This window comes from Nomascus leucogenys, chromosome 21 (assembly GCF_006542625.1).
Source record: "Nomascus leucogenys isolate Asia chromosome 21, Asia_NLE_v1, whole genome shotgun sequence".
NCBI classification, from domain to species: Eukaryota; Metazoa; Chordata; class Mammalia; order Primates; family Hylobatidae; genus Nomascus; species Nomascus leucogenys.
The window spans coordinates 56767351-56779910 of NC_044401.1; positions in this window are offsets into that span (position 1 = coordinate 56767351).

A 12560-nucleotide genomic window follows, 5' to 3' on the forward strand; every position below is an offset into this window, starting at 1 on the left:
CTGGGAAGGAGTCAGTCAGAGAGCCTTGGGCCAGAGTTCCGGGGGCTCTGGGAGTGGCTGCCAGGTGAGTTGAACAGTCAGATTTTCAGTGGGGTCCTACGCAGATGGGACGTGGTTTAGGAGGAATCCTGGGCTGCGGGCATTCCTTGGCCCAGTGGCCAGATTTCTGGCATTTGTAGCAAGCTCCTGGGGGAGGAGGTTCTGGAGGAATGCCTGGCTGCTGTGGTTCAGGCGTTTGGAAGTTCTTGTGTGCTGGAGATGTGGCTGGGGTTTGTCTCACAGTGGAGGCAAGGAATTGCAAGTTTTTTCTATTATTGTACACCTTGAAGGTGAGGTTAAGTCCTGTTGTGGGGTTTGAGGGCCAGATTCTAATTTTTGGAGTTTTATTTAATGTCGGGAGCAGATTGGGTAATAAAATATATATTGAGAATAAGATGGCCTTTTGACATTTTAGGGTCTAGGGCTGTAAAGCATCTCAGGGTTGCTGCCAAATGAGCCATGAACTGGGCTGGATTGTAATATTTGATGAAAAAGAGCCTAAACGCTATCTGATTTGGGATAAAGAAAAAGGAGCATTAACCTTGATTATGCCTTTAGCTCCAGCCACCTTTTTAAGAATAAATTGCTGGGCAGGTGGGGGAGGGCTAGTCACAGAACAAAACTGTAAGCTGGACCAGGTGTGAGGAGGGGAGGTAATAAAAGGATTATAGGGTGGAGGAGCGGAGGCTGAGGAAGAATTGGGACCTAGCTCAGCCTGGCGAGGTGGGGAGAGGTCAGATGGGTCTGTAGAAAAGGAGGATTAGAAAGACTCAGCAACGCTTGGGGTTGGGACTGAGGGGACAGGAGGGAGGGAAAGAGGGAAGATTTGGGATGAGTTGCACTGGGCACAGAGACTAGGAAGTGACCGATGTGTAAAAGAATGCCTGGACATCGGGCACCTCAGACCATTTGCCCATTTTATGACAAGGATTATTTAGATCTTGTAGGATGGAAAAATTGAAAGTGCCATTTTCTGGCTATTTGGAACTACTGTCGAGTTTGTATTGGGGTCAAGTGGCATTGCAGAAAATAAGGCATTTAGGTTTTAGGTCAGGTGCAAGTTGAAGAGGTTTTAAGTTTTTGAGAACATAGGCTAAGGGAGAAGAAGGAGGAATGGAGGGTGGAAGGTTCCCCATAGTGAAGGAGGCAAGCCCAGAGAAAAGAGAGCATAGAGACACGGAGGGAAGGGGTTCGGGGGTTCTTACCCTCCAGAAAAGCGGGAAAAGGGTTGGGGCATGGAAATAAGGGATTGGGGCACAGAGATAAGAGCTTGGGGTGCAGAAATAAGGGATTGGGGCACAGAGATATGAGGTTGGGGTACTTGCCCCTCCTCTAGAAAAGCGGGATTTGCTGCTAAGGGTGAAGAAGAAGGGGTTGGGGGGTATTTGCCCCTCCACCAGAAAAGCAGAGAAGGGGTAGAGACACAGAGAGAAGGGGTTGGGATACTTGCCCCTCCCCCAGAAAAGCAGCACTTGCCACTAAGGGTGAAGGACCAAGGCAGGCATCCCTGCGTGGTCTGACACCTTTGAAACGTGGGTGAATAATGAGAGAGGCATCCCTGCAATGATTAAACACCAAGGGAAGGCTGCCTTCCCAGTCTGTGACTGGCGCCAGAGTTTTGGGTCCATGGATAAAACATGTGTCTTTTGTCTCTACCAGAAAATGAAAGGAATTGAAATTAAGAGAAGGGAGAGATTGAAGTGTGGTGCCAAGATTGAAAGGACAAAGAGGTTGAGAGATAGTGAGGGAAGTTGGAGAAGAGGGTAAAAAGAGGCCGCTTACCGATTTGAAATTGGTGACATGTTTCTTGGGCTGGTCAGTCTGAGGACCTGAGGTGGTAGGTGGATCTTTCTCATGGAACAAAGAGCAGGAGGACAGGGGATTGATCTCCCAAGGGAGGTCCCCCAATCCGAGTCACGGCACCAAATTTCATGCGCGTCTGTGTGAAGAGACCACCAAACAGGCTTTGTGTGAGCAACATGGCTGTTTATTTCACCTGGGTGCAGGCGGGCTGAGTCTGAAAAGAGAGTCAGCAAAGGGTGGTGGATTATCATTAGTTCTTATAGGTTTTGGGACAGGCAGTGAAATTAAGAGCAATATTTTGGGGGCAGGGGGTGGATCTCGAAAAGTACATTCTTAAGGGTAGGGAGAATTACAAAGAACCTTCTTAAGGGTGGGGGAGATTACAAAGTACATTGATCAGTTAGGGTGGGGCAGAAACAAATCACAATGGTGGAATGTCATCAGTTAAGGCTATTTTTACTTCTTTTGTGGATCTTCAGTTACTTCAGGCCATCTGGATGTATGCGTGCAAGTCACAGGGGGATGCGATGGCTTGGCTTGGGCTCAGAGGCCTGACAGTTGCCTTATGGAGTGATTGTTTGGCTAGATGCTGAGGAATTACAAACCTTCAAAGGCCTTGTTTGCAGGCTGGGGTACCACTTCTCCTCAAGGCATCTTTGAAATGCAAACTTGTTCTCTCAGCAGACTCCACACATCTCAGCCTTTAAGATAAATGCTTCAAACGGGCAGCAAACCCACTTGAATTTGGTGCCTGGCTTTCAGACAGATTAATTATATCGATTGCTGGCTGTTTGTTTGTCTTCGTGGCCATCTCTCCCATGTTGGATCACATTTGCTTTTTCCAACCATCAGAGCAACTGGGGCTCTGCCTTGAAATAAACATTGACTCAACACACTGGTGCATGAGAGGTGATTGGAACCTGTCTGATTTTACAGGAGTGGCCCTTGTGGGGCGAGGATGGAATTCCAAACCCTTTCCTTTCTGATGGGTTTTGGGGTTCCTGTGGGGCCAGGAGTCCCGGTGTGCCCTTGAAATGAGTGGATATCCAAGCTATCAGGGCAGAGAAGGGGATGTGACAAAATGAATCCACACCTGCTGTAGTTGAATTTGCTCAGGGCAGCTGAGACGCATGGTCCTGAGTCTCCAGTCACACCCCTTATGCACAAGCAGTGTGGCTTTGCGTTGAGGGGGTCATTTGCTTCTTTCCATCTCTATGTTCTCATCTGCAAAACGATCATGATAACAGTGACTGATATTTATCAGACTCTTAAGATGAGCCAGGTCTGCTCTAAATGCTTTGAAAGTGGTATCCCTTTGAATCCTCACAGCAGCCAAGGCTGAGGGTTAGTGAGGTGAGTTGACTGAGCCAAGATCAAGAACAGAACTGGTCTGGGCTCGCCAAGTGTCAGGGCTGACTGACTTGGAGGTGGTGCTGTATCTCAGAGTGGCCATCACAAGTTGCTCAAGCTTGATGTTTTGAGATTGTGAATTCCACTATAGTCCTGGTGGTGGTCATGTTTTCCCAGGTGTGGTGGAAAGTTCTAGTCAGGATGTTTGCAGCATAGTGTAGTGGCTATGCACACAGACACTAGAGCCAGCCAGCCTACACCAAATCCTGTTTTGCCACTGACTGACTTTGTGACCTTGGGCAAGTAACTCCATTTTTCTGTGCTTCGTTTGCTTCATCTGCAAAATGTGGCTGATACTTGTCTCATAGCTAGTGCAAAGATTCCAAGAATTAGTGCTTGTAAAGCATTCAGAGCAATGACTTGCACAGGGAAAGCACAATGTGCTTGTTAAAATACTTAATTATCCCTTGTAAATAGCCATGCAATTCCAGAGACATTGATGCCTTATGTTAGCTTATGCTGGTGTTTGTGGTCTCATCAACTTGAGTGCAAAAGCTATCACTTCAATTGCAATGGAATAATTAGGTGTTACTAGACTGGGAAGGGGGAGGGTATGTTACCTCTTATGACCCATTGTACCTCATTTTATTTTTTAGTTAGCAAGAACAAATTCACAACTGAGTGAAAATAGAACACAGAGAGTGCTTTTTGTTAATAAGAATGTTCTAATTTGAAAAAAAAAAAAAAGTAGCACCTTCATTTAGTTCTTGTGAAAAGCTGCTCTTCACTGAGCAGAGGGCCCTTGATGTGTTTATGAGGACAGGTCCTTCAGGATGAGCCTTCCTCTGGGTGGTTTTTGGCCCCAGCTACTTAGAGAAGGGGCTCAAGGAGCTGATTGGTGCAGGCCTGCAAGGAAGAATGATCTCATACTCAAGGCTAGAAAATATAAATTAGAGCTACAATAAATGAATATCTGCACTGGCAATCTTGAGAAAATTGGCAGATGTCCTTTTGAGCAAAAGAATGCTTAGACCTTCCTACAAGGCCTTGAAAACTGCTGCAGGCTGGCAAGATGCTTCTGGCAAAATTAAGAAGTCAAATCAGCCTGAGACTCTTCCAGAGAATGTCTTTTTCCAGGTCAGTGCATCTGTTTTCTCATATTGGTGTACCCCTTTCCAGATGCCTCCTAGCCTAGGCCAGGATGCCTCCCAGTGACTCCTAGAACTGGTCCTTGGCCACCTATTCCTGAGACCTGGCCCCATGGGTCTCAGCACTTCCCTTCCACTCCACTCTTGCCCAAGGCTGGACTGGATACTACCAGACTTTCAACAGATTGGGTGTGATGCTCGGTTTACCACTTCCCTTCCACTCCACTCTTGCCCAAGGCTGGGCTGGATACTACCAGACTTGAAATAGATTGGGTGTGATGCTTGGTTTCTATTTGGTGACCAAACATGGCTTGTTTTTAGAATGAAAGGGAAAAAGAAGTGGGTTAGAGAGCCACAGAGTCATTGTTGAGAGAGGAGGGCTTGTCTGTGAGTCAAAAGTGGAAATATTAAGCATGTTACCTGGGATCAGTTGAAATTATTAAAAAGGTTTGTAAAGATGCCAGTGGTGACTGTTTTAAGTGCTGTGCTGGGCATGCTCTATATTTTATGACATCCTTCCAACAATTTATTACATATATTCATTTTGCAGATAAGAAAACTGAAGCTCAAGGAACTACATAGAGATCAATCTTACTGGCTAGCTTTCCAGATGATAATAGACACATGACCCAGCTTGTTCTATCATGCTAGTTAAAACCACCAGCCAATCCCCAGAAACAGCTTCCTAGCTAAACCAATAGCTGACAGCTGACGCATAAGTGAATTGAGACCAGAAGAATCTTCCAGCTGAGCCCAGCCCAAGTTGCCAATTCTTAGAACCATGCACTAAATAAATGGTTATTGTTTTCATCCATTAAGCTCAGGGGTAGTTTGTTATGCAACAAAATCTACCTGATATACTTAGCTTCAAGTCATGCCCATTCATCCCAGAATTGGGTGGTGAGTCTAGAGGCAGAAGTTAGGACAGGTAAATTAGAGACACCTTTTTCCTTCTTCGTGATTCCCAGAGAGTGCATTTTCACAGCTTTGTGCCACAGATGCATAATGCTGTGATTGTTTGTGAACACCTCAACAAGAGCTGGAGTTTCTCCACCATCAGTGAGAGCTGGAGTTCAGTCCCAGTCCTGACACCACTTGCCAAGTGATATTCAGTGATTCCCTTAACCAATCTGGTCTGCAGTTCCTTTCATATTTAAGATTTCCCCTGTCCCTAATATTTTGTGACATTGTGATGCATCACAAGAATGGTGGTCATACTGTCCACATTTGGACAATTTATTCTAGACCACTGGAGTGGTACAAAATTATGTGATAGATTTTTTTAGTGTGACTTGTCAGCATAAAAGGAAACAAACCGTAAACTGGCTAGTGCTGCAATAAAAAAAATCTTTTTACTGACAATATAGCCAAAAAAAAAAAATTCTTAACTATGAAACTACAGGTTTAGGAAGGGAATACTCAAGTTTTCTGACAAATAAGGTTTGCATTATAAAACAAGGGATTTTTTTTATGAGCTTTTTGTTGAAATTTATAAAACCACATTGCTTTTGGCTGTTCTGTTAGAGGCAGAAAATAGGTTTGATTGGCTGACTTCCAAGAGCTCTATAAAATTTACTAATTTGTTCATTCATTTATTTGGTGAGTGTTTACTGAGCCAAACATTGTTCTCATTCTGGGAGTCAGAAATTGAACATGACAGACAAATCCCAACCTTCAAAGAGCTGACATTTTAGTGGGAGAAACAAATCCATGGTTAAGCATTAGCGTCATCTAGTGATTAGAGCTATGAAGAAAAAAAATTTAAGTGTGAAGAGATTAACACTCGGTACATGTTTTGTGAAAATGATAAACATATGCTACTTTGATGTCTTTTCACCCCTCTCTGCAATTTCTTATTCATTCTCAAATGCAGTCATTGGCACTGAGATGATATCAGTATTTACTGGTGCTGAGCTCATAGGTATCACTAATCAGGAATAACTCAATTATGTGAAAATAGGTAAGAAAATCACTCTTGACAGCCCACATTGGAGTATAGGGTATATGTGAGGCTGGGGTCCAGTGGCACTGAACTGTGGCTTCTTACAGAGGGTGATGTTCTGTAGAGGAACAGGTACTGCACAGGGATTGGAGAGCCCTGTCTTCTGGTTCCAATTTGGGACTGGCCAGATGTGTGACTTCGGACATGTCTCAGACTCTCTGCTTCTTCACTTGTATAATAAGGATAATAATTATACTTCCTACTTCTCCACATTGTTGGAAGATCAGATGAAACAATGAAGCAAAAACATTTAGTTAAAAAGCAAAAACATTTGGTTAAAGTTATTTTCTACCTAGACTTTGTATTCCCTGAGGGGAAGGGGCAGTGTTTTATTCATCTTACAATAACAGATCTTGCATATATCGTCTTCAATAAATGATGGTTGAGTAAATGAATTTGTGAATGAATGGGCAAGAGAGCAGATTATAAAAAGAAAGAAACTCAGTGCTGTGGGACTCAATTTCCTCATTGTGCATAGCAGGGCTCCCATGTATAGTTGTGCAGGCTGTGCACTGCACAACAAAATTTGGCTAGGGGAGGTAGGAAAAAACTAAAACCCAAATTCTCCACCTGCCATGTCATGTTCCTGGCCCAGAGGGAGGAGTGACTTTTCTAATTTTCACAAAGGCACCTTATGGTCTAGCAGTGGCCCTGGATAAAATAATGGAGCTGAACTTTATTGCCTCTATAAATGATATTTAATAATCATGGGCTAGAACCCCAGAAGCTGTATCTTTTTTAAAAATCTCCAGAGGACATAGATTTTCCTCCTGCTTTCGGTACAATTGGGTTGGCAGTCTCTCAAGGCCTTCTTCATTCTTTTTTTTTTTTTTTTTTTTTTGAGACAGAGTTTTGCTCTTGTTGCCCAGGCTGGAGTGCAATGGTGCAATCTTGGCTCACAGCAACCTCTGCCTCCCGGGTTGAAGCAATTCTCCTGTCTCAGTCTCCTGAGTAGCTGGGATTACAGGTGCCCACCACTATGCCTGGCTAATTTTTGATATTTTTAGTAGAGATGGGGTTTCACCATGTTGGCCAGGCCGGTCTCGAACTCCTGACCTCAGGTGATCTGCCCACCTCGGGCTCCCAAGGTGCTGGGATTACAGTCTTGAGCCAGTGCGCCTGGCCAGGCCTTCTTCATTCTAATAGGAGGTCATTTTGAATTACTTTAATATTTCTTGAATTTATTTTCTTGTATTTCATGTTTATATTCTCTTTGTTAGTGAGCACATAAGCTGCAATCTCATGGTGTCCTTACCCACCCTTCCTACCATCTGTTTTCAGCTGAAAATAGATGTTGGAGCACGTGAAAACTGTGTTCCCTGTTCAACAATTAGGAAAATTCATGCCAAGCTAAGGAAAACAAAAACCATAAAACGAAAACCTCTCTGGTCTTCTCCTCTCAACCTCCAGCACTCATGTTTTTCCTGACTCGATCAGCAACATCAGGTCAAATCGATGAAAGCAGGGTTGTGTAGACAAGGCAGCGTGGCTAAGACAAAAACCTCATGATAAAACTTATCAGGGAATAATTTATCTGCCTTCATTTCCTTCTCGCCCTCCACATCAGTCAGGGTCCAATCAGGAGAAAGAAACCACACAGTAACTCGAACGAGAACCATTTGCCATAGAGTTTCGTAACCTCAGACCCACTAACATGTGAGGCTGAAGGATTCTGTATTCTGGGCACTGTGCTGTGCATTTTTGGATGTTCAACAGCATTTCTGGCCTCTACCCACTAGATGCCAGTAGCAATCCACCTCCTACCCCTACTCCAGTGGTGACGAGCAACAGTGTCTCCAGTCATTACCAAAGTCCTCTCATCTGTGAAATGCACCTCAGTTGAGAAACACTGCTAAATCTCTGATTATTAACTAAATCAGAGATGATCTATAATGATGTAAAGAGAATGCTGCAGAGTATCCTAGGACTGAAGAAGAATCCTAAAGGAATATCCACTTGGAAAGAGTCCCTCCCTCAAAGCTGGGATTCAGAACTTGCTGAAGGTGTGGCTACGGTCCACTGTGTGGAGTGGTTCTCTGGGTTATCCTGACCAGAGCTGGAATGCAGTTACAAGCAGGAAGTAGTCCTCTGAGCATGGGTGAGTAGAAAATGGAGGAAGAGACCAGCAAGCAAGATACACCCATCATAAGTGCAGGTGGACTGAGGCTGGGAGCAGATTGCTAGGGGGCCTGCAAGACTCACAGGAAACCCATCCCTGGGGATGTTGCTGAAACTCCATGAGGACGAGCACCAATATTCTCTCCTAACATGTTGCTGGCAACAGCTCTTGGTAGGAGCCAGAAGCCAACAGAAGAGCACCAGAACAGAGACTCCCCTTCTTCCTGCAGTGTCTCTCCTGCATTCTGTACTGACAAACTATAGCATGATGTCATCTTCAAAGAACTTTTCACAGAGCAGGCAATGAAAGATGGATCTATAGCTAGCTGGAAGGCAATACATTGATAATTGGCACAGGTTTGTACTATATATTCCTCTGAATCATTTCCGTAGCATTCCACTTGGCACAAATCTGGCACTTAGTAGATCCAAAATTAATGTTAACTGACTGATTGAACGAATTCATGATTGCATGCATGCATACATGAATGAAAGACAGGGTTTGCTTTTTTTTCTGGCAACTGTTTTGGAGAACGCAATTTTCTCTAGTTTAAATTTTATCTACAGAAAATAGCAAATGACAGTTTTTACTCAACTCACCCCAATCCCACCCTCTCATGAAATTTAAAGTTAATTGAATTATCCTGTTCTGTCTTCCCAATTCTCACATAACTGATCACTTTGATAAAAAGTCATTAGAGTAGAGCAATTCAGTGGAAAAAATTGATTAAACTAGTTTGAATTGATCAGCTGTTGATTAAGTCCCTCAGTTGAGTGTCGATATGATAGCCAAGAAAATACATTTATCTGTTTTTAAGACCAAAGTATTAACCAAAGTATTTCCTGCTGATAAAATCATACAACAAAATTGTCGCACAGAAGGCTAACAGCGTGAATAATATGAACATTAGATTTATTTTTAACTTAGGTACCAAATGGTTAGTTGCTGATTGCAGTATGGTAAGTTAACAGTAACCAGGGGCTAAATTACACTGTGAGGAGGACTGGTGGACAGATAATTAGATTGGGATGGAATGAAGGTTTGCTTGGGCCACATACTAATGCACTAATGTAGACAAGTCACCCAGCCTTTCTGGGGTGCCTCTTTCTGACATGTGAGAATAAGCATACACCTCACCTAGCCCATGTGGCTTGCAGGAGAGAGTCAAAATAAGGTGAATGGAAAAGTACTTTAGAAAGTAAAACTACCACACATATTTGAGGCTCTTTTTAATAGTTCATGGTCACAAAGTGGGCTTTTAGGAGTTGTTCCAACTTTTTAGCTTCCTAAAGATTCTGAGCACATTGGAGCAGCAGCTGAAGTACTGAGAATGTATTTCCATTTTCTAATGTAAGGCAGAAACCCCGGGAAAGGATTTTAGTTTTAGGATCATACACATATCGTCTCTCACAAGCGTCTCAGGGCCTTTGCACCTCAGAACCCTCTTCCCGGAATTCTTTCCTTCCCCCTGTTCCTTCATAACTCCTACTTGTCCTATTGGCCCGTCATCACTTCCTCAGGGGAGCGTGCGCTGACTTCCTGAACTGGTCATCTCTCCCAATCACATGCTTTTGTGTGGTACATAAGAGCATTTAATTAGGAGAGTTGTATTGTGTTGACCATATTGGAATTTTGCATTTTATTGTGATTATTTGATTAATGTCTTTCTCCTCGACAAGGATATAATTTCTATGATGCCAGGAACCACCTCTGCTTTTGCCCACAGTAGCCTTTTTTCCAGGTTTTTAATGACTATTGAAAGAATGAGTGAATGAATGAACATATCATCCAGAATTTCCTAGAGCCTACTGGATTTTGATGTGTAGGCCAAACTTTGAAAGAAATGGATGATACTTGGTTTTCTAAGGCTATAGAAAGAACGTAATGATAGACATAGTTTGCTGGCATATCCTTAGTATCTAGCACAGTCTCTGCATGCAGTAGGAGCTTGTATCAGTCCATTCTTGCATTGCTATAAAGAAATGCCAGAGACTGGGTAACTTATAAAGAAAAGAGGTTTAATTGGCTCGTGGTTCTTCAGGCTGTACAGGAAGCACGATGCTGGCATCTGCTTCGCTTCTGGGGAGGCCTCAGGAAACTTACAATCATAGTGGAAGGCAAAGGGGGAGCAGCCACATCACATGGCTGGAGAAGGAGCAAAAGAGGGGGGAGGTGCCACACACTTTTAAATAAACAGATCTTGCGAGAACTCACTAACGTGAGGACAGTTCCAAGGGGGTGGTGCTAAACCATTCATGTGAAATTCACCATCATGACCCAGTTAGCTCCCACCAGGCCCCACCTTCAACATTAGGGATTACAGTTTGAGGTGAGATTTGGTGGGAACATAGATCCAAACCATATCAGAGCTTATTAAGTGTTTGTTGAATGAATGAACATTAGAGCCAGAAGTCTGGGGTTTGAGTTTTGTCTCTCAAATTGACAGGCTTGTCAAACTTGGTGAAGAAGTTTAACTTTGTTGGAGAGGCAATCCTATACCATAGATTAAAAACAGCTCCAGAGGTCAGTATTCCTGGGACCAATCTTCATTTGCTAGATGTGTGACAAGACACGTAACATCATCATGCACAAATGTGCTTATGTACAAAAAGGAGGATAGTATCAAAATCCCAGTATAATTTCAAGTATTAAGAGATAGAAGCTATTCAAACGGCCTTGCATAACACAGCACACATTGGGTATCAGTAAGTATTTGTCATATTTGTCACAGTCCTTTTCTCTCTCCTAGTCTCCATAACATAGGGATGACATTACCTACCTCAGAATCACTACATCTCACATAAGATCATGTACACCAAACACTTTATATAACCTGGTGTGGAAGATACACTTTCTTCATTCCCAATTGGTTTTAAAAGAAAAATATGTTGCTCAGTGCAGTGGCTCACGCCTATAATCCAAGCATGTTGGGAGGCAGAGGCAAGAGGATTGCTTGAGGCCAGGAATTTGAGACCCTGATCTATAAAAAAAGAAAACAAGGCCAGGCGCGGTGGCTCATGCCTGTAATCCCAACACTTTGGGAGGCCAAGGTGGGCGGATCATCTGAGGTTGGGAGTTCAAGACCAGCCTGACCAACATGGAGAAACCTCGTCTCTACTAAAAAAAAAAAAAAAAAAAAAAAAAAAAAAATCAGACAGGCATGGTGGCGCATGCCTGTAATCCCAGCTACTCGGGAGGCTGAGGCAGGAGAATTGCTTGAACTTGGGAGGTGGAGGTTGTGGTGAGCCGAGATTGCTTGCATTCCAGCCTGGGTAACAAGAGTGAAACTCTGTCTCAAAAAAAAAAAAAAAAAAAAAAAAAAAAAGAAAACAAAAACAGAAAAGTAAATTATCCAGGTGTGGTGTATGTGCCTGTAGTCCCAGCTACTCAGGAGGCTGAGGTAAGAGGATTGCTTGAACCCAGAGTTCAAGGATGCAATGAGCTATGATTGAGCCACTGCACTCCAGCCTGGATGACAGTGAGACCCTGTCCCAAAAAAACTAAAAAATAAAAAAGTGCAGAATCAGCATTAGCCACAAGGTGGCACTGTGGTAATAGCTTTGATTTCAGGGTTTTAGCTTAACAAATTAGCACCTTAGTATACCTTTTAAATTTGAGTCTTGAGGTGAGAAAAATGGGTTGCATTTAAGCGAGAAGCGTTGCTGTATAATAGAGTAATGTCTGTTGTAAATGATATTTTAATGTCTGGGGTCTTTACTCTGGAGAATCAGGAAGGAAAATTTTAAAACATTCCTTTAGATTCTTAGTTTGGAAACTTAAGAACCTCAAGAACCAGGTAAATGAGGGATAAAAGCTTTTATTTGCTTTATTACAACATAATCTTATCACAATTTATAACTTTTTCCTTTCGGAGATTGCTATAGTTTGAATGTTCTTCCTCCCAACCCTCATGATGAAATTTGTGCCCCAGCGTTGGAGGTGGGGCTTGGTGGGAAGGGTTTGGTCATGGGGGTGGATCCCTCATGGATGGCTAGGAGCTGTCCTCGTGGTAGTGAGTTCTTGTTCTATGGGTTCCCTGAAAAGCAGGTTGTTAAAAAGAGCCTTGCGCCTTCTCTTTCTTTTGCTGTCCCTCTGCCCA